This window comes from Balaenoptera ricei, chromosome 10 (genome assembly GCF_028023285.1).
Source record: "Balaenoptera ricei isolate mBalRic1 chromosome 10, mBalRic1.hap2, whole genome shotgun sequence".
NCBI lineage: Eukaryota > Metazoa > Chordata > Mammalia > Artiodactyla > Balaenopteridae > Balaenoptera > Balaenoptera ricei.
Genome location: NC_082648.1, coordinates 5,864,056 through 5,889,704, shown reverse-complemented (window position 1 = coordinate 5,889,704; position 25,649 = coordinate 5,864,056). Strand labels below are relative to the sequence as shown.

The window sequence follows — 25,649 nt, the reverse complement described above, 5'->3', positions numbered from 1 at the left end:
GGCGCCGACCCGCTCGCATCTCCATCTCAGACTGCTGGCCCCCAGAAAGTGAGGGGACGCATCCCCGGTGTTTCAGCCCCCAGCCTGTGGTCCTCTGTGATGCCCCCGGGGAAACGAATGCAGAGCCTCTCCTGCCCACTGATGCTTGTCTCCTGGTCCCTTGATTTCTGGAGTTCAGGCTGGAAGGGGAGGAGGAGCTGCCTGTTCGGACCCTTCTGCTTCTGGCTTTCTTCAGCTGTTGTCTTGTTTCCCCCTCCCCTTCTCCCCTCTTTCGGGTCTCATCACACAGATTGTTTCCGGTTCAGTATCTGTCGCCCCCTCTAGACTGTAGGTCCTTTGTGTTCATTCGCTGCCGTGTCCTCAGTGCTCTCAGTGCGTGACACCCTGTCTGTAGATGAATGGCTGTGTGAGTGAAGGAGGAAGGAAGGAATTTTGTCCCCTTGGGCTGGTCAGAGAGGCTTTGACAAATGTAGGTGCTTCATAAGCAGGGGCAGCAGGGCACCCCTCGTGATCGTGCCAGCTGGTGCGGACCTCTCCCGTGAGGGGCTGTGCTCTGGAGAAAGTCCTGCTGAGGCAGCCCGGGTAGCCCTGGGGCTCTGGGGACAGGGTAGAGGGCCTGGTGGATAACACCTTTTCCTCAGGTCCACACAACTCACACCTATAGGACTTCCCAGCAATAGAAGGGCCAAGGAGAAAGGCTTCCCGTGTTATGTAAGGCAGAGCCTGAAACTGGATTGGGAGAGGAAAGTGCGAGGGGCTACTGGGGCACGTGTTCCTCTTGCTCTTTACTCCTGCCCGCACTGCTTCTCTGTTGTGGGACCAGAAAAAGGCAGGGGGGGATGAGAAGGACACAGAAGTCTTCTCCTCTTTTATTCATATATTCAGTGAATATTTATGGGCCAACTCTGTGCCTGACTGTGCAATTGAGCCAAGGACGGAGAGCTGAGTAGACTCAATCCCCAGCCCCAGGGAGCTCACAGCTGGACAGGGAGACAGACAGGTAAACGGTCCCAGGACAAGGCCACAGCTGCTCTGATGGGCTCTGTGTAGGGATGCTGTGGGGACAGAGGAGATACTCTGAGTGTGGGACTTGGTGCAGTCTGCATGGAGGAGGTGCCATCAGAAAAAGGCCTTGAAGGATGAATAGGAGTTCGACATGTAAAGAAAGGGAGGGGGTGGGGAAGGGAGAGAGTATATTACAAGCAGAGGGAGTAGCAGCTGGCAAGGCGGGAAGTTGGGGAAGGGCTATGTCGGTCTGGGGTAAGGGGCTTGGGCGTCGGGGTGGTGAGAGAGGGGACCGAGGTCGGAGGGAGAAAGTGTGGCCGGAGCACCTGCTACTCCAGGCTGAGAACTCAGGCTTGCTCCTGAGAGTGGCGGGCGGGTGTGAATCTAGGCCTCATCCTGGTGTGCTGGTTATTTTCTGTTTGCCTCCCTCTGCCAACCCTCTCTAACCTGCTCTGACCTTGTACACTGCTTCACCCGGCCTCCTGGACCATCTGTTTGGAGGGCAGGAGGAGACCGAAGTTGGGGTATTTATCCTCCGGTATCTCAAATTTCCTTTAAGACTCTCTCCCTCCCCACCCTCTCTCTGCCCCTTTGCTTTGGGTGTGGTTGATCCAGCTCCATAATTCAGCCTCATTGGGCAAAGCCACGGTGGATCACCAAAGCCACAGTGATGAGTTTGGGGAGGGATCTGGGCTCCACCCAGAGCCAGTGAGACTTCAGCTATGGTTTCTGGGGGAGAGGTAGGGGTTCCTCCCTGATGAGCTTGAACCTGGATGCACAAACCCTGGAACCACAGTCTCCATTTGTTATCACATGTGGCCTGAGGAAGACAGCTGCTGAGAAATGGAGAGAAATCAGGTCTTTGAGGTCCCAGGCAGGCTGCACTGAAAGGCAGCCCAGCCTGACCCTGGACCTTTCAGTTAAGTGAGCTCCTATTCACTATTCTGTTTTTGTTCCTCCTCCCCCCCCCCCCCTTTTTTTTTTTTTTGTCACTTGCGGCTGAGAGAGTCCTACATGAAACAACGGTCATCATCAAATTTTGTCTTACATTCTAGTTCTTTTGGCGATGGTGCCTCAGGTAGAAAGTACAATGGGATTCAGTCAGAACATCTCAATTCTCCACTTAGGCTACCCCTTCCATCTCGAGCCCGCGTTTGTAAAACAGCACTAACTACACCTGCCTGCTTTGAAGGAAAAGTGAGAAAAGGAAAGGCAGACTGTAGGGCGATTTTCAAACTTTAGTTATTGTTGTTATATTTTACGCTCCTCGAGGGCAGAAACTGAGGTGGTTTTTTTGTTTGTTTTGTCTGTCCCACAGAGACTGCCAGAATCCCTCAAAGAAATTGGATGTTCTTCGTGCTTATACTCCCCATACGGTAGATGAAGACCAGGAGGTCACAGAGATGAAGCGTCAAGCCCAGGCCAGGCGAAGACTCAAGAATCTGGTGTGCCGACTCAGCTGAGGACAGCAGTGAAGCCTCTTTGCTCTGAGGTGAGGAAGAGGCACCAGAGGAGGATTCTGGCCCCAGGACCAGCTCTGTCACTGACCTGATGGGTGACTTGAGGTCACTTCAGCCCCCGGGCCTCAGTTTCCACATCATTCAAATGGGGCCAACCCTCACCTGCGGGGATCAGCAGGTTCTATGTTGAAGAGCACACGGGGCCCCCCAGCGCCCTTGCTGCTTGCTGTGTGGAGCTGCGGAGCCGCAGGGCGGCCTGGGGTGTGAGAAAGCTGGGAGGCTGGAGGGCCCTCTGCCCCTCTATCCACCTGGGTTCTTTGATTCCTGGGGTGTGAGGGTTTTTTTTTTTTTTTTTTTTTTTGATGTGGACCGTTTTTAAAGTCTTTATTGAATTTGTTACAATATTGCTTCTGTTTTATGTTTTGGTTTTTTTGGCCGTGAGGCATGTGGGATATTAGCTCCCCGACCAGGGATCAAACCCACACCCTCTGCATTGGAAGGCGAAGTGGTAACCACTGGACCGCCAGGGAAGTCCCAGGGTGTGAGGTTTTGCAGACAGGCCTGTTCTCCCCGGGACGGGGCAGGAAGCTGAGGCACTGAGGGGTTAGAGATTGCTCAAGGCCGTGCGGCAGCGGCAGGACTCGCGCCCCAGCTGGCCCAGCACAGGCCTCTGCCCACCTGTCTGGACAGCAGGTGCCCCCCAGGGCTGCCCACGAACAGCTGTGCTCCATACGTTCCGAGGGGTGGGCTCAGGGCCCTGCTGGCCTGGCCAGTCTGAGGTGGCCTTGCTGCGGCCTGGCTGGTGAGGGCGCTGGAGGCCCAGGTTCCCTGCGGTTTCCTTGCGGGGTGGTGCAGCCGGCGGTCCTGCGAGAGGTGGGGACTCCGAGGGGAGGCGCAGACGCTGTCTGTTTTGCTGGGCCTGGGCCCCGAGTGGCTCTTCCGGCCATTGTGCTCTGGGTCATGAACAGAGAGCAGGATGCGTCTGTAGCCTGTGTAGTGGACGCAACACCCTGTACTTCCCGCATTCCAAGGAGGCCCCTGAGTGTGGTCACTTACGGGAGGTCTCCCAGACCTGCCTTCCTCCCCTTCCCCTGGACTCCATCCTCCTCAAGAGGACGTGACCCTCTTCGTGGTGGAGGCCTCTGGCCACTCAGCTCTCCCCATGACGGGCAGCCGTGCGCCCAGATGTCCTTAGGTCCCGGCCACACAACAGATCAACAGCACAGCGAAAATTTTCTGACTTAAGGGCTTTACGCACTAATCTTGTCAACAGTTCCACGAGATTGTTGCTGTAGTTACCACTCCTTCCCGTTAAAATGAAGGAACCTGAGGCTTAGAGGGGTCCAGTAACCCCCCCAGGACATAGCAGCAGTGAGTGGCAGAGCCAGGTCTCAGACCTCACGTGTCTGAGGCTGGAGCCTGTGTTCGTATCCGCCCGCCACTCTGCCCTCTAGTTAAGCCTAGTACTTTGTGCTTTGGAGTTGGGTAAGGATGAAACAGAGCCACTCATTCATAAGTCATTTTTTTTAATAATAAACTTTTAATATTAGAACAATTTTAGATTCACAGAATTACTGCACAGAAGTAGTACAGAGAATTCCCGTACACCCAATGCCCAGTTTCCCCTATTATTGACATCTTACATTAATGTGGTACACACATCACTATTAATGAACCAATATCGATACCTTATTATTAAGTGAAGTCCACAGTTTATTCAGAGTTCTTTATTTTTCACCTAATGTTCCTTTTCCATTACAGGATCCTATCCTGGATCCCACATTACCTTTAGTCATCCTGTCTCCTTAGGCTTCTCTTGGCTGTGACAGTTTTTTAGACTTTCCTTGTTTTTGATGGCCTTGACAATTGGGAGGAATTTTGCAGAATGCTCCTTAATTGGGATTTGTTTGATGTTTTTCTCATGATTGGGCTGGGATTATGGGTTTTGGGGAGGAAGATCACAGAGGTCAAGTCCCATTTTCATTACATGTCAAGGGTATGTTCTATCACTATGACCTATGATGTTGATGTTGACCTTGATCACGTGGCCGGGGCAGTGTTTGTAGCTGTAAAGTTCCTCTTCCTTTCCAATACTTACAGTACTTGAGTTATGCTTTGGGCACTAGGAGGAGAAGCAGCTGGTGACTCTCCTGGGACTAGGGAGAGGGAGAGAGGGCAGAGCAGGGTGATGGCAGGTCTCGTGGAACGGAAAGGGAATTTGCACCTAGCCAGGAGGAGAAGCGGATGGCCTTCCAGGCAGGCTTGATGCAAGAGAAGAGAGATTAGGTCCAGGATTCGGCCGAGAGCAGCCACTCAGCCGGGCTCAGCTGTAGGAGGGCGTCTAGGAATTCCCTGGAGAGCCGGGCGAGAGGAGCTTCACCCCTGGACTCTTGTCTCATTTCCACGGACTTCATCTCCCAACAAAGTGAGCTGCAATCATCACAGAGACGCGCCCACGGAACTGAAAGAAGTCGCTGCTGTTCCTCTGTAAACTCCCCTCTATCTCCCCACTAGACCACTTTGCCTGAGGGTTCAGGATACGTGAATATTTGTTATAAATCCTGAAATTATTCTGAGGATCAGCACCGTTAGATTGCATTATCCTTTGGGGTCGAAAGTGTAAACTTTGCAAGTAAATGTTTAAAATAGACCACAAGTTCCATAACCCTGTTTGGGGCATTTCTTCATTTTATAAAATATATGTACCGGTAATCTCAAAAGATGGAAGTGGCCTGGGCCTTCTTATGTGACCTCAGAGAGACCCTGCATCCTTCAACTTCAGGAGGCTGGTGAGGGAGGGGACTGGGGTGCCAGCTGGACCACGGCAGAGCTGGACTCAGTGGTCAGATCCTGTGTTTACATTTGTCTGTCTGCTCCAGAGTGTGAGCTAAACGGGTGAGACAGAATTTGGATAGTGGATCTGAGAGACTGTGGTCACAATGTTTTTTTTTTTTGGCCGTGCGACGCGGCTTGTAGGATCTTAGTTCGGCGACCAGGGATTGAAGCTGCGCCACGGTAGCGACAGCGCGGAGCCCTAACAGTTGGACCGCCAGGGAATTCCCGAGATGCTTTGGATTGAAGTGGCGTCTGTGATTTTCAGCACAGCTCTGAGCACCTGTCACTGTGCCTGGCGTTCTCTCTATTAGAGAGAAATACCTGTGGATGTTTGGGGGTCTAGGAGGTGCGCGTTAAATGCAAATACCCCTAGGATGGGAAATGACTTCAGTTGTTGGCAACCAACACAGCAGTGGAGGGCAATCAGCTTCTTGAGAAGAGCAAGGTCCTGTGAGAGTGGGACCCAGGACAGAAGTGTGGAGAAGTGCGGAGGGCAGGGGTGCGAGAGCAGGGGTGGGGGAGACGCGGCGGGGGGGCGGAAGGGAGGTGCCAAGGGCCTTCACATCCTATTTATAGCCGAGTGACCTCAGATGAGTCACCCCCGTGATTCAGTTTCCCCACTTCTCTGTGACATGGGGAAGGTCAGCTGGTCAGGAGGGGACTCTTCTCCTCATCTTCCCATCACACACTTAGTGCCACCACCGCTGCCGCCACCGGCTAGCAGAATGCACCACGTGCAGGAGCACAGGGCGCTCTGGGCTGAGAGGTGGGCATCCGTTACACCTGGCTTCACTCTCACAACCCTGGGACACGGGTGCTGTTCCCGCCTTGGCTTTACAGATGGGGAAACCGAGCCTTCCAGAAATTGAATAACACACCCAGTGTCACGCGCCAGGGATGCGTGGGCGAAGGGCTGCCACAGCTGGGTCAATCCTGGTCAGGGGTGGGCACGCTTTTTCTACAAAAAGTAACTATTTTAGGCTTTGTGGGTGACATAGAGTCTTCTGTCCTCCTCCTCCTCTCTCTCTTTTTCTTCAACCGTTTAAAAACATACAAACCATTTTCAGCTAGTGAGCTGTACACAAACAGGCCGCTGGCTGGATTTGGCCTTCAGGCCATAGTTTACTGACCCTGTTAACAGGTAAACAGAGATGCAAATTGCTGCAGAATGGCACCTCTTTCCAGCTTTCAGAGGGGATGTCAAACCCACTCAGAGACTCCGGGCCTGGGAGGGTGGCAGGGTTACCTGTCTGGTCCGGGTGGATGCCGGCTTCTCTGAAGATCTAGTGGGATGTGGGCACCAGGGTCTCTCTGCCCCTCACACCTGTCCCTCCATCTGCCCAGCCTCCCCTCTGCTCCCTGCTCACTGGGGCTGGGCCCCTCTTCCTCCTCAGCACCCATCTCGCTTTCCTTTCTCCTGGGACTTCTGCTCTCGGTTGGGTAAGGCCAGCCGAGAGGATCCACTTGTCCCCAAGCCTTTTTGCCAGACTGCCTTGGTGGCAGGTGTGGGGTGGGAGGTGCTGAGGCAGAGCGGGGAGAGAAGGCCTGGGGGTGGGGTGCTGCAGCCAGAGGGAGGAATGCCCCAGCCCGGGCAGGAAACTGGGAAACCTCTTTGTTCCTAAGGCGTCTCAGAGTCAAGAGGTTTGGGAAAGGAAGCTCTGGTGTAAACACAGGCGATGATGTTTGTCTGCAGGTGGGGGGGGAACCAGCCTGTGTGAGCCTGTGCAGAGGCAGCATGGGAAGAGCTGGGGTCCCTGTTCTGGGCAGCGTAGAAAAGGGTTAAGCCAGGCCCACATGTGGGCTCAAGTCCTGACACCACCATTGACCCTCTTTGTGACCTGGTCCGGATCCTCAACCTCTCAGATGCTCCCTTTCCTCATCTATTAAGTGGGAATAGCAATATCCATCTCAGTAGGTATCCTAAAGCTTACAAAGTATTAACACCATTATTCATCCAGTGCTTGCTACATGCCAGGCCCTGTTCCAAGGACTTCCTCTATACAGTTGATTTTCACTATTTGTGGATTCCGTATTTGCGAACTCGCCTACTTGCTAAAATTTATTTGCAATCCCCCGAATCAATACTCAAAGTACTTTGCGGTCTTTCGAGAGTGTGTGCAGAGCAGTGACAACTGTCAGTTGCTGGACACTCATGTTCCCAGCTGAACGGGGAGTAGCTGAGCCATCTTGCTTTCAGCTCAGTCTCTCCTGTTCACAGTCTATTTGGTGCCACGTTTTTCTCACGTTTGTGCTTTCTGTTGGTGATTTTGCTGTTTAAAACGCCCCCCAAGCACAGCGCTGAAGTGCTAAGGTTCCCACAAGAAGGCTGGGACATGCCTTGTGGAGAAAGTACCTGTGTTACACCAACTTTGTTCAGGCCTGAGCTGTAGTGCTGTTGGCCGTGAGGTCGACGTTAACGAAGCAACAATTTATATTAAATAAAGTGTCTTTAGGGACTTCCCTGGTGGTCCAGTGGTTGGGACTCCGAGCTTCCACTGCAGGGGGCACGGGTTCGATCCCTGGTCGGGGAACTAGGATCTCGCAAGCCATGTGGTGAGGCCAAAAAAAAAAAAAAAAGTGTCTTTAAATAGGAACACACATAAAACAAGCTAACATTTTGATTGGATGTTGAAAATGTGACTGCTCGCAGGAACCTTGCCCTCCCTCATTTCCCCCCCGGGAACACTGGTTCAATATTCTCTAATTCAGTGTCCATAGTGACTTCATAGGACATCACTACCTAGAACGACAAGAATCAACTGTAATAACTTGTTTCATCATCACAACAGCTCTTTGGGGCAGAGTCTCATTATCCTCTATATTTTGCTGATGAGGGCATGGCGGCACAGAGAGGTTGCCTAATTTGTCTGAGGTCACACAGGTCTAGGTGGCAGAGTTGGGATCAAAGCCAGGTAGTCCCTTCTGAATTAGGTAAAGCAAGATGCAGAGAACCTCAGGCAGTGCCCCGCACATAATGTGTGCTCATCAGGCCTCTGCCATGTGGTACCACTCCGGCCGTGGTGTTGGAGGTCTCTAATGCCCATTCTGCTCTGATATTCTAAGGCTTTGTGATTTCTGCCAGTCCTTCCAAGCCTGCCCAGCACTGTAGGAGTGGACTAGGTCTGCAGGGTGGGGGGTTGTAGCTTCAGGAGTGGAAATTGGGGCGGACAGGCTGCGGGTATGGGAGGAAGGATGCTGGGGGGCAACTGCCGAGGGCTCAGGTGGTGTCCCTGAGGAGCCCGGGGGAAACCTGCTGTCCCCTCTCTTGGTGCCTTCCTCCCTCCCTCCTTCCCTCCTCTCCTCCTTTCCTTCCTCCCTCCCATCCTTCCTTCCTTCCTTCCTTCCTTCCTTCCTCCCTCCCTCCCTTCCTTCCTTCCTTCCTTCCTTTCTCCCTCCCTCCCTTCCTTCCTTCCTCCCTCCCTCCCTCCCTCTTCTCCTTCCTTCCTTCCTTCTTTTATTTTTTTGAATTTTATTTTATTTATTTATTTAAACAGCAGGTTCTTATTAGTTATCTATTTTATACATATTAGTGTATACATGTCAATCCCAGTCTCCCAGTTCATCCCACCCCCCCACCCCCCTGCCACTTTCCCCCCTTGGTGTCCATACATTTGTTCTCTACATCTGTGTCTCTATTTCTGCCCTGCAAACCGGTTCCTCTGTACCATTTTTCTAGGTTCCACATACATGCGTTAATATACGATATTTGATTTTCTCTTTCTGACTTAATTCATTCCGTATGACAGTCTCTAGATCCATCCACGTCTCTACGAATGACCCAATTTCGTTCTTGTTTATGGCTGACTAATATTCCATTGTATATATGTGCCACATCTTCTTTATCCGTTCTTCTGTCGATGGACACTTAGGTTGCTTCCATGTCCTGGCTATTGTAAATAGTGCTGCAGTGAACATTGTGGTACATGACTCTTTTTGTTGTTGTTGTTGTTTTTTAACATCTTTATTGGAGTATAATTGCTTTACAATGGTGTGTTAGTTTCTGCTTTATAACAAAGTGAATCAGCTATACATATACATATATCCCCATATCTCCTCCCTCTTGCGTCTCCCTCCTACCCTCCCTATCCCACCCCTCTAGGTGGTCACAGAGCACCGAGCTGATCTCCCTGTGCTATGTGGCTGCTTCCCGCTAGCTATCTGTTTTACATTTGGTAGTGTATATATGTCCATGCCACTCTCTCACTTCGTCCCAGCTTACCCTTCCCCCTCCTCGTGTTCTCAAGTCCATTCTCTACATCTGCATCTTTATTCCTGTGCTGCCCCTAGGTTCTTCAGAACCTTTTTATTTTTAGATTCCATATATATGTGTTAGCATACGGTATTTGTTTTTCTCTTTCTGACTTACTTCACTCTGTATGACAGACTCTAGGTCCATCCACCTCACTACAAATAACTCAACTTCATTTATTTTTTGGCTGAGTAATATTCCATTGTATATATGTGCCACATCTTCTTCATCCATTCATCTGTCAAGGGACACTTACGTTGCTTCCATGTCCTGGCTATTGTAAATAGAGCTGCAATGAACATTGTGGTACATGACTCTTTTTGAATTATGGTTTTCTCAGGGTATATGCCTAGTAGGTGGGACTGCTGGGTCATATGGTAATTCTATTTTTAGTTTTTTAAGGAACCTCCATACTGTTCTCCATAGTGGCTGTATCAATTACATTCCCACCAACAGTGCAAGAGGGTTCCCTTTTCTCCACACCCTCTCCAGCATTTGTTGTTTGTAGATTTTCTGATGATGCCCATTCTAACTGGTGTGAGGTGATACCTCATTGTAGTTTTGATTTGCATTTCTCTAATAATTAGTGACGTTGAGCAGCTTTTCATGTGCTTCTTGGCCATCTGTATGTCTTCTTTGGAAAAATGTCTATTTAGGTCTTCTGCCCATTTTTGGATTGGGTTGTTTGATTTTTAAATATTGAGCTGCATGAGCTGTTTATGTATTTTGGAGATTAATCCTTTGTCCGTTGATTTGTTTGCAAATATTTTCTCCCATTCTGAGGGTTGTCTTTTCGTCTTGTTTGTAGTTTCCTTTGCTTTGCAAAAGCTTTTAAGTCATTGGGTCCCATTTGTTTATTTTTGTTTTTATTTCCATTACTCTAGGAGGTGGTTCAAAAAAGATCTTGCTGTCATTTATGTCAAAGAGTGTTCTTCCTATGTTTATCTCTAAGAGTTTTATAGTGTCTGGTCTTACATTTAGGTCTCTAATCCATTTTGAGTTTATTTTTGTGTATGGTGTTAGGGAGTATTCTAATTTCATTCTTTTACATGTAGCTGTCCAGTTTTCCCAGCACCACTTATTGAAGAGACTGTCTTTTCTCCATTGTATATCCTTGCCTCCTTTGTCATAGATTAGTTGACCATAGGTGCGTGGGTTTATCTCTGGGCTTTCTATCCTGTTCCATTGATCTATATTTCTGTTTTTGTGCCAGTACCATATTGTCTTGATTACTGTAGCTTTGTAGTATAGTCTGAAGTCAGGGAGTCTGATTTCTCCAGCTCCGTTTTTTTCCCTCAAAACTGCTTTAGCTATTCGGGGTCTTTTGTGTTTCCATACAAATTTTAAGATTTTTTTGTTCTAGTTCTGTAAAAAATGCCACTGGTAATTTGATAGGGATTGCACTGAATCTGTAGATTGCTTTGGGTAGGATAGTCATTTTCACAATATTGATTCTTCCAATCCAAGAACATGGTATATCTCTCCATCTGTTTGTATCATCTTTAATTTCTTTCATCAGTGTCTTATAGTTTTTGGCATACAGGTCTTTTGTTTCCCTATGTAGGTTTAATCCTAGGTATTTTATTCTTTTTGTTGCAATGGTAAATGGGATTGTTTCCTTAATTTCTCTTTCTGATTTTTCATCATTGGTGTTTAGGAATGCAAGAGATTTCTGTGCATTAATTTTGTATCCTGCAACTTTACCAAATTCATTGATTAGCTCTAGTAGTTTTCTGGTGGCATCTTTAGTATTCTCTATGTATAGTATCATGTCATCTGCAAACAGTGACAGTTTTACTTCCTCTTTTCCAATTTGGATTCCTTTTATTTCTTTTTCTTTTCTGATTGCCATGGCTAGGATTTCCAAAACTATGTTGAATAATAGTGGTGAGAGTGGACATCCTTTCCTTGTTCCTGATCTTAGAGGAAAAGCTTTCAGTTTTTCACCATTGAGAATGATGTTTGCTGTGGGTTTGTTGTATATGGCCTTTATTATGTTGAGGTAGGTTCCCTCTATGCCCACTTTCTGGAGAGTTTTTATCATAAATGGGTGTTGAATTTTGTCAAAAGCTTTTTCTGCATCTATTGAGATGATCATATGGTTTTTATTCTTCAGTTTTTTAATATGGTGTATCACATTGTTTGATTTGCGTATGTTGAAGAATCCTTGCATTCCTGGGATAAATCCCACTTGATCATTGTGTATGATCCTTTTAATGTGTTGTTGGATTCTGTTTGCTAGTATTTTTGCATCTATATTCATCAGTGATATTGGTCTGTAATTTTCTTTTTTTGTAGTGTCTTTGTCTGGTTTTGGTATCAGGGTGATGGTGGCCTCATAGAATGAGTTTGGGAGTGTTTCTTCCTCTGCAATTTTTTGGAAGAGTTTGAGAAGGATGGGTGTTAGCTCTTCTGTAAATGTTTGATAGAATTTACCTGTGAAGCCATCTGGTCCTGGACTTTTGTTTGTTGGAAGATTTTTAATCACAGTTTCAATTTCATTACTTGTGATTGGTCTGTTCATATTTTCTATTTCTTCCTGGTTCAGTCTTGGAAGGTTATACCTTTCTAAGAATTTGTCCATTTCTTTCAGGTTGTCCATTTTATTGGCATAGAGTTGCTTCTAGTAGTCTCTTAGGGTGCTTTGTATTTCTGCAGTGTCCCTTGTAACTTCTCCTTTTTCATTTCTAATTTTATTGATATGAGTCCTCGCCCTCTTTTTCTTGATGAGTCTGGCTAAAGGTTTATCAATTTTGTTTATCTTCTCAAAGAACCAGCTTAGTTTTATTGAGCTTTGCTACTGTTTTCTTTGTTTCTATTTCATTTATCTCTGCTCTGATCTTTATGATTTCTTTCCTTCTACTAATTTTAGGTTTTGTTTGTTCTTCTTTCTATAGTTCCTTTAGGTTAAGGTTAGATTGTTTATTTGAGATTTTCTTGTTTCTTTAGGTAGGCTTGTATTGCTATAAACTTCCCTCTTAGAACTGCTTTTGCTGCATCCCATAGGTTTTGGATGGTCGTGTTTTCATTGTCATTTGTCTCTAGGTATTTTTTGATTTCCTCTTTGATCTCTTGGTTATTTAGTAACGTATTGTTTAGCCTCCATGTGTTTGTGTTTTTTACGTTTTTTTCCCTGTAATTGATTTCTAATCTCATAGCATTGTGGTCGGAAAAGAAACTTGATATGATTTCAGTTTTCTTAGATTTACCAAGGCTTGATTTGGGACCCAAGATGTGATCTGTTCTGGAGAATGTTCTATGTGCACTTGAGAAGAAAGTGTAATCTGTTGTTTTTGGATGGAATGTCTATAAATATCAATTAAATCTATCTGGTCTATTGTGTGTCATTTAAAGCTTTTGTTTTCTTGTTAATTTTCTGTCTGGATGATATGTCCAATGGTGTAAGTGAGTTGTTAAAGTCCCCCACTATTATTGTGTTACTGTCGGTTTCCTCTTTTGTAGATGTTAACATTTGCCTTACATATTGAGGTGCTCCTATGTTGAGTGTATATATCTTTATAATTGTTATATCTTCTTCTCGGATTGATCCCTTGATCATTATGTAGTGTCCTTCCTTGTTTCTTGTAACATTCTTTATTTTAAAGTCTATGTTATCTGATATGAGTATTACTACTCCAGCTTTCTTTTGATTTCAATTTGCATGGAATATTTTTTTCCATCCCCTCACTTTCAGTCTGTATGTGTCCCTAGGTCTGAAGTGGGTCTCTTGTAGGCAGCATATATATGGGTCTTGTTTTTGTATCCATTCAGTGATACAAAAGTTGTCTTTTGGTTGGAGCATTTAATCCATTCACGTTTAAGGTAATTATCGATATGTATGTTCCTATTACCATTTTCTTAATTGTTATGGGTTTGTTTTTGTAGGTCCTTTTCTTCTCTTGTGTTTCCCACTTAGAGAAGTTCCTTTGGCATTTGCTGTAGAGCTGGTTTGTTGGTGCTGAATTCTCTTAGCTTTTGCTTGTCTGAAAAGCTTTTTTTTAATAAATTTATTTATTTATTTATTTATTTATTTATTTATTTATTTATTTATTTATTTTTGGCTGTGTTGGGTCTTCGTTTCCGTGTGAGGGCTTTCTCTAGTTGCGGCAAGCGGGGGCCACTCTTCATCGCGGTCCGTGGGCCTTTCACTGCCGCGGCCTCTCTTGCTGCCGGGCACAAGCTCCAGACGCGCAGGCTCAGTACTCGTGGCTCACGGGCCCAGTCACTCTGCGGCATGTGGGATCCTCCCAGACCAGGGCTCGAACCCATGTCCCCTGCATTGGCAGGCAGACTCTCAACCACTGCGCCACCAGGGAAGCCCTGTAAAGCTTTTGATTTCTCCGTTGAATCTCAATGAGATCCTTGCCGAGTAGAGTAATCTTGGTTGTAGGTTCTTCCCTTTCATCAGTTTAAATATATCATGTCACTCCCTTCTGGCTTGTAGAGTTTCTGCTGAGAAATCAGCTGTTAACCTTATGGGAATTCCCTTGTATGTTATTTGTTGTTTTTCCCTTGTTGCTTTCAGTAATTTTTCTTTGTCTTTAATTTTTGTCAGTTTGATTACTATGTGTCTCAACATGTTTCTCCTTGGGTTTATCCTGCCTGGGACTCTCTGCGCCTGCTGGACTTGGGTGGCTATTTCCTTTTTCATGTTAGGGAAGTTTTCAACTATAATCTCTAGAAATATTTTCTTGGGTCCTTTCTCTCTCTCTCTTCTCCTTCTGGGACCCCTATAAGGCGAATGTTGGTGTATTTAATGTTGTCCCAGAGGTCTCTTAGGCTGTCTTCATTTCTTTTCATTCTTTTTTCTTTATTCTGTTCCGTGGCAGTGAATTCCACCATTCTGTCTTCCAGGTCACTTATCCGTTCTTCTGCCTCAGTTATTCTGCTATTGATTCCTTCTAGTGTATTTTTCATTTCAGTTATGGTATTGTTCATCTCTGTTTGTTTGTTGTTTAATTCTTCTAGGTGTTTGTTCTTTAATTCTTCTAGATCTTTGTTAAACATTTCTTGCATCTTCTCAATCTTTGCCTCCATTCTTTTTCCGAGGTCCTGGATCATCTTCACTATCATTATTCTGAATTCTTTTTCTGGAAGGTTGCCCATCTCCACTTCATTTAGTTGTTTTTCTGGGGTTTTATCTTGTTCCTTCATCTGGTACAAAGTCCTCTGCCTTTTCATTTTGTCTATCTTTCTGTGAATGTTCTTCCTTCCTTCCTTCCTCCCTCCCTCCTCCCCTTCCTTCCTTTCTTGCTGCTCCACACAGCATGTGGGATCATAGTTCTCTGACCAGGAATCGAGCCCACACCCCCTGCAGTGGAAGCACGGAGTCCTAACCACTGGACTGCCAGGGAAGTCCCTCTTGGTGTCTTTAGGGCTCTCTCTTCACCAGCTGGGAGCTGCTGGGAGGGGTATGATTGGCTTGTTTTCTTTAGTTGAAGTGCAAGTTGAGAGCCTCTCCAGCATGACAGGACACTCTGGGACTCATGACTGGTGATAATAAACCTATTTCACAACTGGCTGGTACAGACGCCAACCCATAATCCCAGAGGCTGCTGTAGGCGAGGAGGCCGTCTGCCCTGGGCTTGTCAGCTGATGGGTACTGACGGCTTGATTCTGCGTCCTCTACGTCCATGTCACACACACTGATGTGCAAGGGGGGTAGAGCCTCTTCTTCCACAAGCTTGATGGCATTGCCTGGGTTCTAGCAAGTTGCATCTGTCTCTTAGCAGCTATCTTTCCTGAAAGATTCTAGTGGTGGTGTTGGTGGTGGGGGTCACCTGTGCCCCACATCACAATAATAATCCATTAAATGCCCTGTTAGTGAGGAGTGAGGGCAAGGAATCTGGAGAGAAGGTCAGAGTTCAAACCCCAGAGGTCCACCAGCCTGCGACCCTGTGCAAACCCTCTCACCTCTCTAAGCCCTGGTTCTCTTGTGGGTAAAGTCTGTTAAATCTACCTCCCTAACAAGGTGTGGTGAAATCAAGTACAATTTCATAGGTGAACATGCCTCGTATGGTGAAAAATTCTGTACGAAAAATGAAAGGGATTGAGCTAGACCCTATCCTTAGCGGCTCACACAAGGAGTAGGAATTGAGCTTCAAGGCATTGACCTTCAACTGCTTTGGGGACCCACAGGCAGAGCTGCCACCTGCCCACATTCTCCTTCCCTTCCTCCACAGCCAGTGGATCCAGATGGGGATATGGGGTCCCAGAATCCAGTCTCTGTTTCCCAGCCTCCTTGGACCATACAGTCCAGTTCTGGCCAGTGGGATAAAAGCGTGTCCTTAAAGGGCAGGGCTGTCTCTGCCACAACCCTGCCCACTCCTTCCTTCCCCCTCCTGGCTGTCCAGGGCACGGATGTGGTGAGAAGCTGTCTGAGACCATGAGATACGGCCAGGTCCCCGGGGGGGGGAGGGGATGGCAGAGCCGAAGTAGATGGTGCCAGGTCTCTGTAGCCTGGGTGACTTACCTACTGAGTAGTAGCCGAGGGAGAAAGGCTTTCTGTCATTTCGGTTGTCTGTTACAGTGGTCAAAGCTGTAGCCTAACCCCGTGAGGATCAACCCAGTGGTGAAGTAAAAGTGGTAAAACCAGTTCTCAAACAGGCTAGCACACTGCTTTGGTGCAAGGATGAGAGCTGGGGTTGGGACGGCAGACGGGTGTGAGAATAACCCCTGGGAAGGGCCGGGCCAGCCGCCAGTGCTCTTTGGGTCATTCTAGGAAGACTTTCTGGGGAGGCAGGACTTTGTGGCTATCAATGGTGTGAGTACCCTTGCCTTCACCCGCCCATCCCCCCAGGCCTTCCCTCTCTTCCTGGATTCCTTCCTCTGTCTCTGATCATTGGCCGGGCACTGTGCCCCGTCTCCCCCGAGGAATACAGTCAGGAAGAATAAGACAGGGTCCTGTCTTCATGGCATGATGTCATACAGACTCAAGCCACTGAGATCACAAACCTCAGGTCATCCCTGACCCTTTTTTTCTCTCATGCCCCATAAAGACTTCATCAGCACGTCTGGTCAGATCTGCCTTCAAAATAGAACTGGGGGACTTCCCTGGTGGTCCAGTGGTTAGGACTCTGTGCTTCCACTGCAGGGGGCACGGGTTCAATCGATCCCTGGTTGGGGAACTAAGATCCTGCAAGCCATGCAGTGTGGCCAAAAAAAATAAAATAAAAAAATAAATAAATAGAACCAGGACCCTGATTCCACTGCCACTATCCTGGTCTGAGCCGCCACCACCACTTGCCTGACCTTTTATTTTTTTAATTAATTTATTTAATTTATTTATTTTTGGCTGCGTTGGGTCTTCGTTGCTGCACGGGCTTTCTCTAGTTGCGGTGAGCGGGGGCTACTCTTTGTTGCAGCGCGCGGGCTTCTCATTGTGGTGGCTTCTCTTGTTGTGGAGCACGGGCTCCAGGTGCACAGGCTTCAGTAGTTGTGGCACGCAGGCTTCAGTAGTTGTGGCTCGTGGGCTCTAGAGCACAGGCTCAGTAGTTGTGGCACATGGGCTTAGTTGCTCTGTGGCATGTGAGATCTTCCCGGACCAGGGCTCAAACCCGTGTCCCCTGCATTGGCAGGGGGATTCTTAACTACTGTGCCACCAGGGAAGCCCTTGCCTGAACTTTTGCGTTAGCTCCCTACCTGGTTTCCGTGCTTCTTCCCACACCACCTCGCCCATTGTCTGTTCTCAACAGAGCCTGCAGAATGATCCTCTTAGAACATAAATCAGATCATGTCCCTTCCTTGCTCAGAACTTGCCAGTGACTCCTCATCTCTCCCAGAATAAATGCTAATTTCCTTTCACCAGCCCATAAAACCCTTCATGATGGGTCCTTTGGCCATACTGGCCTCGGCTCCAATCATGCTTCTCTGTTCCCTTCATTTGGGGCTGCCTTGAGCCCAGCGGGTGTGCACCCACTCAGCTATTTCTGTGCAGCTCTCTTTGCCTTGAATATTCTTCCCTAGATATTCTAAGACTCAGCCCTCATACAGGCCTCTGCTCCCGTGTCACGTCCTCAGAGAGGCCCTCCTGACTACCCTCCATAAATACCACTCGCCCCCATCACTTGCTCCCATTACCCTACATCCTCTCCCTAGCGCTGTCACCATCTGACTTATATTGGCTTCCTCGTATCTTAGTCAGCTCGAGCTGCCATAACAAATGACCATGGACTGCGTGGCTTAAACAACAGACATTTATTTCTCACGGTTCTGGAGACTGGAAGTCCAAGATCAAGGTGCCAGCAGATTCAGCTCTTGGGGAGGGCTCTCTTCATGGTCTGCCTTCTCCTTGGACCCTCACATGGCCTTCCTGGGTGCAGGCAGGCAGAGAGATCTTGGGTCTCCTCCTCTTCTTATAAGGGCACCAATCCCATTGTGAAGGCCCCACCCTTGACCTATTCTAGCCCTAATTATGTCTCAAAGGCCCCACCTCCAAACACCATCACTTGGGGGTAATTAGGGTTTCACAATATGAATGTTAGGGTGATACAAACACTTGCTCATCAACTTCCTCCCTCACCAAGTATAAGCTCTTGGAGTAGATTGTCCCACACTCTGGGTCTCCATCACCTACAATGATGCCAGCACCCAGGTAAGGCTCAGCTGACGCTCCCTGGATGGGGAGTAGGGAGTTAGAGCTGATGGATGGCTCTAAGAGAGTGCAGAACAGAGCTGGAGAGGGTGTGGGTGTGGGTGGAGCCTTTCCCAGACTGTGGCTGGCGCTGGGTCCCAGTGTCTTCTGTCCGCTTGTTTACTTGTGGACAACAAGCGGCTGTCCGCTTGTTTACTTGGCCAATAGTTTGGGCAGCCTTGGGCTTTTCTTGCTGAATAGTTCTTGCTGAACTCCAGGGGAGGAGTTAAATAAATACTGGCTCCCAGATACGGGAACCAAAATCCTACAGGAAATGTTGAGGTGGGAGGGAGGGAGAGGACCAGCCCTGGGCTTCCCCTGCCAGGGCCCCCAGGAGCACACACCCGATTCTTTTACCCCAGCTCACGTGGGAAGTGAAGCGGGTCATCCTGTGTTTTCCAGTGGAAACTTCTTGGTTCTTCTTTACAGCATTCATTCGTCCGTAGAGCTGGTAAACATTTATTAAGCACTACCTGCCACTAACAAGTTAGAAATTCAGAAAACCTTAGTGGGGCAAAATTTCTCTTCATTGTTCATAGCGTTCGTGTTCGGCAGTTCTTCCTTCTCTCACTCTTAAAACTTTCCCCCCTTCTGATCCCATGCCCTAGACGAGCGCTCTATATCCCAGAGCAGTGGTGTGCTTGATAAATGATTAATAGCCGGCTTTCTGCAGCCTCCACCATGGCTACATTTTCATGTTACTGATGTGATGTAACTGAACCAGGTTTGTTTACCCAACTCTCAGCAAGCCAAATGCCGAGACACCAAGGTTTGCAGCAGAGAAAGAGTTTATTCTCAAGGCAGCCAAGTGAGGAGACCGGAGAAAAAGTCTCAGATCCGCCTCCTCGAAGGCAAGGAACTTGGGATATTTATGGGTTAAAGAAGCAGGGTATTCTTACACGTGGAAAAAGGTGATGGGAGGTAGAGAAAAGGTGAGGTAATTGGTGTTCTGCGCAGGCATATCTGGGTTATGCTTCTTCATGGGACACATATTCAAAAAATGGAGGCACTTAGCATGATCTGAGGGTGGAGTTTTGGGCCCTCTGATGTCAAAAGGTTGTTCATTGGACATTTGTGCAGGCCCAGTTTTAGGATCAGTGGTCCCAACCAGTCTTAGCCGTCCCGAACTGGACATGAGCTGACTCCAAGTTTCTGAAAAACAGCTTAAGCCTCCATTACTATGGCAACCCATACGTCAGAGGTACTACTGTCTGCAGGGGTGGTTAAGGAGTCTTGCAATATATTACTAAGGTATATGAAGCATGGAGGGTAGGCAGTTAAAGAAAGTACAAAACATAACTAAAGAGAGCTTAATCAGTAAAGGCAGGTTTCAAGCAGAGGGGTTTTAACAAGCTGTTCCCTTACCTGCTGTTCTGTAAGACAAGCTCAGGAATTTCTGTTAGTCACCAGCTTCTATTAACCTATGGGGTGTGGTTTCAATGTCACTGAATGCAAAATTGGAAAGAGTTGTGTAGTACCACACCATTGGATAGAATTCCCACTGTACTGATATATATGTATGTATAATCTCAAGAGTATAGATAATGGTAAAATGTGTAATAATTAGGAAATGATGAGTTTCCAGTATTTGTTATCTCTTTTAAATATAATTTATTTAATTATAAGTTTATATAATTAAATTTTTATTTTTGAAAATTTATTTTATTTTATATTTTAAGATTTTTTTTTTGATGTGGACTATTTTTAAAGTCTTTATTGAATTTGTTACAATATTGCTTCTGTCTTATGTTTTGGTTTTTTGGCCGCAAGGCATGTGGGATCTTAGCTCCCCAGCCAGAAATCGAACCTGCACCCACTGCATTGGAAGGCGAAGTCTTAACCACTGGACTGCCAGGCAAGTCCCTTAAATTTTTAATAATGACTACTTAATAACTGATTTACAAAATTCTTAAAAATACAACAATCAGCTCTTGCAAGCCAGAATGAGCTGGTTCCAGTTATCACTGCGTGGGAGGTTGTGAGAGATGCAAAATCTTGGGCCCCACCCCAGACCTACTAAATCAGACTAAGAGTATTAACACTTTTAACAATGTCCTCAGGTAATTTGTATACATGTTAGAGTTTGAGAAATGTGGCCCTAGAGGTAACCACTGTTTCTGATTTTGTTTATATCTTTTAGACCTTTTTCACAACACAGATGCATATATTTTGAAATGATTTTTTTCTGGCTTTTTCTTTGAACAATTTAAAATAGATTTTATTTTTAAGAGCAGTTTTAGGTCCACAGCAAAATGGAGCAGAAGGTACGGAGGTTTCCCATATACCCCCTGACCCCACACATGCACGGCCTCCCTCAATATCAGCATCCTCAGCAGAGGGTACTTGTGTTACAATTAATGAATCTACATTGACACATCAGTATCACCCAGAGTCCACAATTTACATTAGGGTTCATTTGGTGTTGTACATTCTATGGGTTTCAACAGTGCGGAGTCTTAACCACTGGTCGGCCAGGGGAGTCCCTAGATTTTCAAATATTGATCTTATATTTGGTTACCTTGCCAATGTTTCTATTAATTTTTAATATTTTGTCTGTAGATACTTTTGGGACAATTATATCGTATGTTATTAATGATTCTTTTTTTATTTCTGATCTTTATGACTCTAATTTATTTTTCTTGTCTTGTTGCATTTGCCAGGATTCCCAATGTGATTTAAACAGAAGTGGTAAGATTGGGCATCCTTATCTTGTTTTTTATTTGAAGGGGACTGATGTTACATTCTTACGTTTCCTCATTAGAATAGGTTTTTAAAAAAATTGAAATACAGTTGATTTACAATGTTATATTAGTTTCAGGTGTACAATATAGTGATTTGGTATTTTTATAGATTATAATCCACTTAAAGTTATCATAGAATATTGATTATATTTCCTGTGCTGTATATTAAATCATTCTATCTTGTTTATTTTATACCTAGTAGTTTGTACCTCTTAATCTCCCTCTATCTTGCCCTTTCCCCCACCCTTCTCCCCACTGGTAATCTCTAGTTTGTTCTTTGTGTCTGTGAGTCTGTTTCTGTTTTGTTGTATTCATTCATTTGTTTTATTTTTTAGATTCCAAGTGAAAACGTACAGTATTTGTCTTTCTCTGACTTCACTAAGCATAATGCACTCCAGGTCTATCCATGTTGTTGCAAATGGTATCCCATACATTTTTGTCAGTTAATCTTAGTAGGTTAGGGCTTTCTTGGTGGTGCAGTGGTTAAGAATCCGCCTGCCAATGCAGGGGACACGGGCTCGAGCCGTGGTCCGGGAAGATCCCACATGCCGCGGAGTAACTAAGCCTGTGCACCACAACTACTGAGCCTGCACTCTAGAGCCCGCGAGCCACAACTACTGAAGCCCGCATGCCTAGAGCCTGTGCTCCGCAACAAGAAAAGCTACCGCAATGAGAAGCCTGCGCACCGCAACGAAGAGTAGCCCCCGCTATCCGCAACTGGAGAAAGCCCACGCACAGCAAGGAAGACCCAACTCAGCCAAAAGAAAGAAAGGAAGAAAGAAAAAAAGAAAGTAGATTGAAAAAAAATCTTAGTAAGTTAAAGTATTTTCTTCTATTCCCAGAGTTTTTATGAATGAGAAAATTTGTCAAATGGTTTTTCTGCATCAATTGAGATGCTCAAATTTTTATCCTTTAATCCATTAGGGTGGTATTTGATAATGATAGATTTTCAAATTTATTTGAAATTTATTGATAGACCACTCAAATTTCTGGAATAAATAAAACTTGGTCAGAATATATTTTCTTTTTAATATACTGTTGTATTCGGTTGCTAACATTTTGTTTAGGACTTTTTACTTTTACTTGTTACTCTATCTTCATGAGTAAGTCTGGCCAGGGATTTTTTTTTCTCATATTGTTCATGTCTGGTTTTGGGATCAAGGTTACATTAGATTTATAGTCTCAATCAGGGATAATTTTCTTTGTGGCAGAATCTGTTGCTGATTCTCTAATAGTTATTCTGACTCTCTTTCTTTAGCAACAGAACTCCAATTTTTAGCTGGACACATAGCTAAAGATTATTTTTCCCAGCCTCTCTCATAGTCCTTCATGTGATTAAATTTTGGCCAGTATCCCCTCATCAGCACCATAGTAAGTGAACTCTTTATAGACCCAAATCCTGAGATTTATTATTCCTACTTTGAGAAATAGGTCCCTGAGGCATTTATTTCTAATCGTGACTAGTTTCATTAAAACTAAAAATATGATCTAGTATGTAGACTTCATATATATTTATATTTATACATTTGGGTAGGATTAGAGAAATATTTTCATTGCTTCTTGATCTATACTTGCAGCTTCTCTAGATAACTTAAGTGGAAAGAATATCAATTATTGAAGTCATTAAACTGGCCACTATTTGCATGAAAGAATGTCAGTTATAAACCATTTTCAGCTTTTAAAAAGCTCTTTAAAGAATTTTTCTTCAGTTCAGTAAGAAAGCTTTCTCCTAAACATGTGAACAAGCGCAACTTTCATATTAAACTGAAAATATTCCAAATTTTACATGCATTGTAGCCAGAACCACAGAGAGAGAAGCTAACCAAATGCAGAGGAATATTTTTCAGTTTCTACAAAGAAATATGGCCTCTTGTTTTTCTTGAAACTCAGCTCTCTTGGAGCGTGATTTTTTTCCACGTTTGATAGAGAAGTGGCTACAAAGAAATGTTTCTGTGCTCTTAAAAAAAAAATGATAAGGCAAGTGGAATGATAAATGGCAACTGATGATGGACCTCGTTGTTGGAGACAGAAGAGCAGGTGGAAGGGACTTGCAAATTTTAGAGAACCCTTCCAAAGAGGGAAGACCCTCATCTCCTGCTGATTGTTCCCTCATGAGAATGTGATCCAGTCTTCCTGCCAGTCTTCTAAGTGAACTGGAAACCCACATTTTAATGTAAAAGATCCTGAGCTTTTAATATTGGCTCAAAATTTAAAAACGGAGACAGTAGTTAAACCTCCCCCCCCCCCCCCCACACACACATCTGACTCTTTGCGGGGAAAGCAAGGGCCAGAGGAATTTTGTAACTTTCTCGAAGTGGAAGATGAAGTAAGCGGAGACTCTGACCTCCAGGACTCTGAGACTTCTTCCATTTCTGAGATTCTGTGATTAAGTATATGCAGCTATTAATTCCAATCAAGGGCATGATTATATTCTACTGTTTGCTTGTTGCAAGGGCAGGATCCTAAATGTCCGAGGCTTTCTCTTCCTGCAAGAGGCTCCATCCTCAGAAAATGACTTGAGGGAGGGGTGGTGGCGGCTTGCTCAGCGCCCACGGTTTAGAATATATTAAGTTTTTCATGCGAATTATAGCAGGTAAACTCAGTCTCACAGAAAGAGAGAGGTTGGATGTTTAGGAGCACATAAGGATTTGTCCTTGAACATTTGTGGAAGAAGAAAGAGATACGTGCTTTTTCCTAAATCAACAAACGTTCTATAGTATGGGAGAGGCCATTTCACACAGAGAATGGTTGTGTTTCAGGAAGGCATAAAGATAAGGGGAAAGTTCCTGTGGTACCCGAATGAGTGGGTAAAAGCTTCCTATGAGAGGATGTGGCTGGCTCACAAGAGGCATTTTCTGTGTTTCAAAGCAGAAGTCTGGAAATGTGGACTAACTGAATTCAAAGCAGGGTTGCTTGATCCAACCAAACCGTATCATCCCAAAGCCTTTTCCCACCAATGAAGTCTGAGGTCAAAGGATTCCAGCCCGTGTTTCACAGTAAACCAGGGAGAGCTCAGTCAGAGATTCTGGGACCCTTCAGCCCTTTCAGGATGCCCACTGGGAGAGTCCTCCAGAAGGTGCCACTCCAGCTGTGAGACCCAGAGTCTCCGCTTTGGGATTTGAGGGTGGGGCCCTAAGCAGGCTCAGCTTGGACTGCAATACAGGGGGTGCAATGGTGGTGCAGGGCAGAGAGCAAGGGGTGAATTTGGGCTTTCCCACTTCCTCTCTGTGGCCTCTGGCAAGTCGCTTTCCTGAGCATTCACTTCTTCATCTGCAGATTAGGAACGGTCCCGCCGGCTCTTGCTAACACATGGCGGTGCCCTGAGGAGGGCATGTCTGTGAAAGTGCCCTGAAAACAGAAAACATTCACATCACATCTGGCACCTTCTTACCTCTCCAGCCTTATCACCTATCACGCTTCCCCTGTGTTCTCTGTTCCAGCCAGGCAAACCATCTTTTGGGTTCTTCATAGGTAGCTTCCTCCTGCCCCTGGGCCTTTGCACATGCTGGTTCCATGACCTGAAGTGCTCCTCCCATCTTTGGTTTGATTTTAGTCCTATTCGTCCTAGAACTCAGCTCATTGGCCGCCCCCCCCAGCCCCATCAGTTTAGGTTGGAATCCTCTATTACAGGTGTACATCCACAGCATCACTATCTTATAGGTCTTAGGTTATCTTGTAGTTATGATTTGTTTAGATTTATGTCATTCTTGTCACTAGACCGTATGCTCCATGAGGGCAGAGGATGATGCGGTTTTGCTCATCTTAGTATCCCCAGACCCAGCCCAGATACCAGATAAATGTTAGGATTGCAGAGTGGTTTCAGGAGTGTAGGCAGCGGGGATTCTGGATTTAGGTGCCTGGTAGGATCCTCAGAATGAGGATCACAGAGTGTCTTCTCTGAACAAGCTCTGTGTTCGCACCTTTTCTTCCCCTCCCTTCAAGCCACACTGTGCCCCATCGTGTGGTGTCACCTTGACGTCCATATATGTTGCATACATCAAATTATGGCAACTAATTATTAGTGGTAGGTGGAGGTGCCTCTGTGTGCATCAGGAGAGGCAAACAGCTCTGGTCCGGAGAACAGCTAGTTGGAACAGGAAGTGGGCTTCAGAACAAGGGGCACAAAATTAGTAGATTCTACCCTGTCTGGAACACTGCTTGGGAGATTTGAATTATTAATAAAAATTCTAGGAAGCCCAGTAGCTTTTTAGGAAACTTTATGCAATTAAGGGAAGATAAATTCCAAGCATGCTTCCAAGCACTATTATTGTTTTTTTTTCATTTTGAGTACTTTATATTGATATAATATTCATAGAGAAAGTATACAGATTATAAGCACCCAGTTCAATACTTATTCACAGACGAAACACCCCCCTCATCACCAGCAGCCAGGTTAAGAATTAGAACATCACCAGAAACCCAGAAGTTCCTCTCACGCTCCCTTCTAGGTACACCCCCCGGCCCCCCCCTCAAGGGAACACTCTTCTGACTTCTAACAGCATAGATCTGCCATTTTTTGGTATTCTACGCAAACGGAATATCCAGTAAGTACTTTCCTGAATCGAGCTTCTTTCACTCAACACTGTATTTGTGAAGTTCATCCATTCTGTTGTGTGTGGTTGTAGATCATTCTCATTGCTATGTGATAACCCATCGTGTGAACAGACCACAGTGTATTTATCCATTCGACTGTGGATGGACATTTGGGTAGTTTCCGGCTTGGGGCT

The 25,649-nt window shown here is 45.9% G+C and overlaps 1 protein-coding gene and 1 long non-coding RNA gene across 4 annotated transcripts in view; both read left to right on the top strand.

Annotated features, from left to right (window-relative positions):
• LOC132372924 (uncharacterized) overlaps window positions 1-20,036 on the top strand; it is a 37,839-nt gene extending 17,803 nt beyond the window's left edge. The window contains exons 2-3 of the long non-coding RNA XR_009505286.1: window positions 2,324-2,497; window positions 19,952-20,036. This is a non-coding gene — a long non-coding RNA (uncharacterized LOC132372924). The remainder of the gene's footprint in view (window positions 1-2,323; window positions 2,498-19,951) is intronic.
• Window positions 20,037-20,849: 813 nt separating this feature from the next.
• The window catches only part of VWF (von Willebrand factor), a 161,112-nt gene continuing 156,312 nt past the window's right edge, over window positions 20,850-25,649 (top strand). For 2 of the 3 annotated variants that reach the window (XM_059935150.1, XM_059935147.1), the window contains exons 1-2: window positions 20,850-20,869; window positions 21,258-21,734. The gene's annotated coding sequence lies outside the window, so the exon portion shown is untranslated. Of the gene's footprint in view, window positions 20,870-21,257; window positions 21,735-25,451; window positions 25,467-25,649 lie in introns of those variants that run through there. The other variant, XM_059935148.1, reaches the window with a different exon arrangement.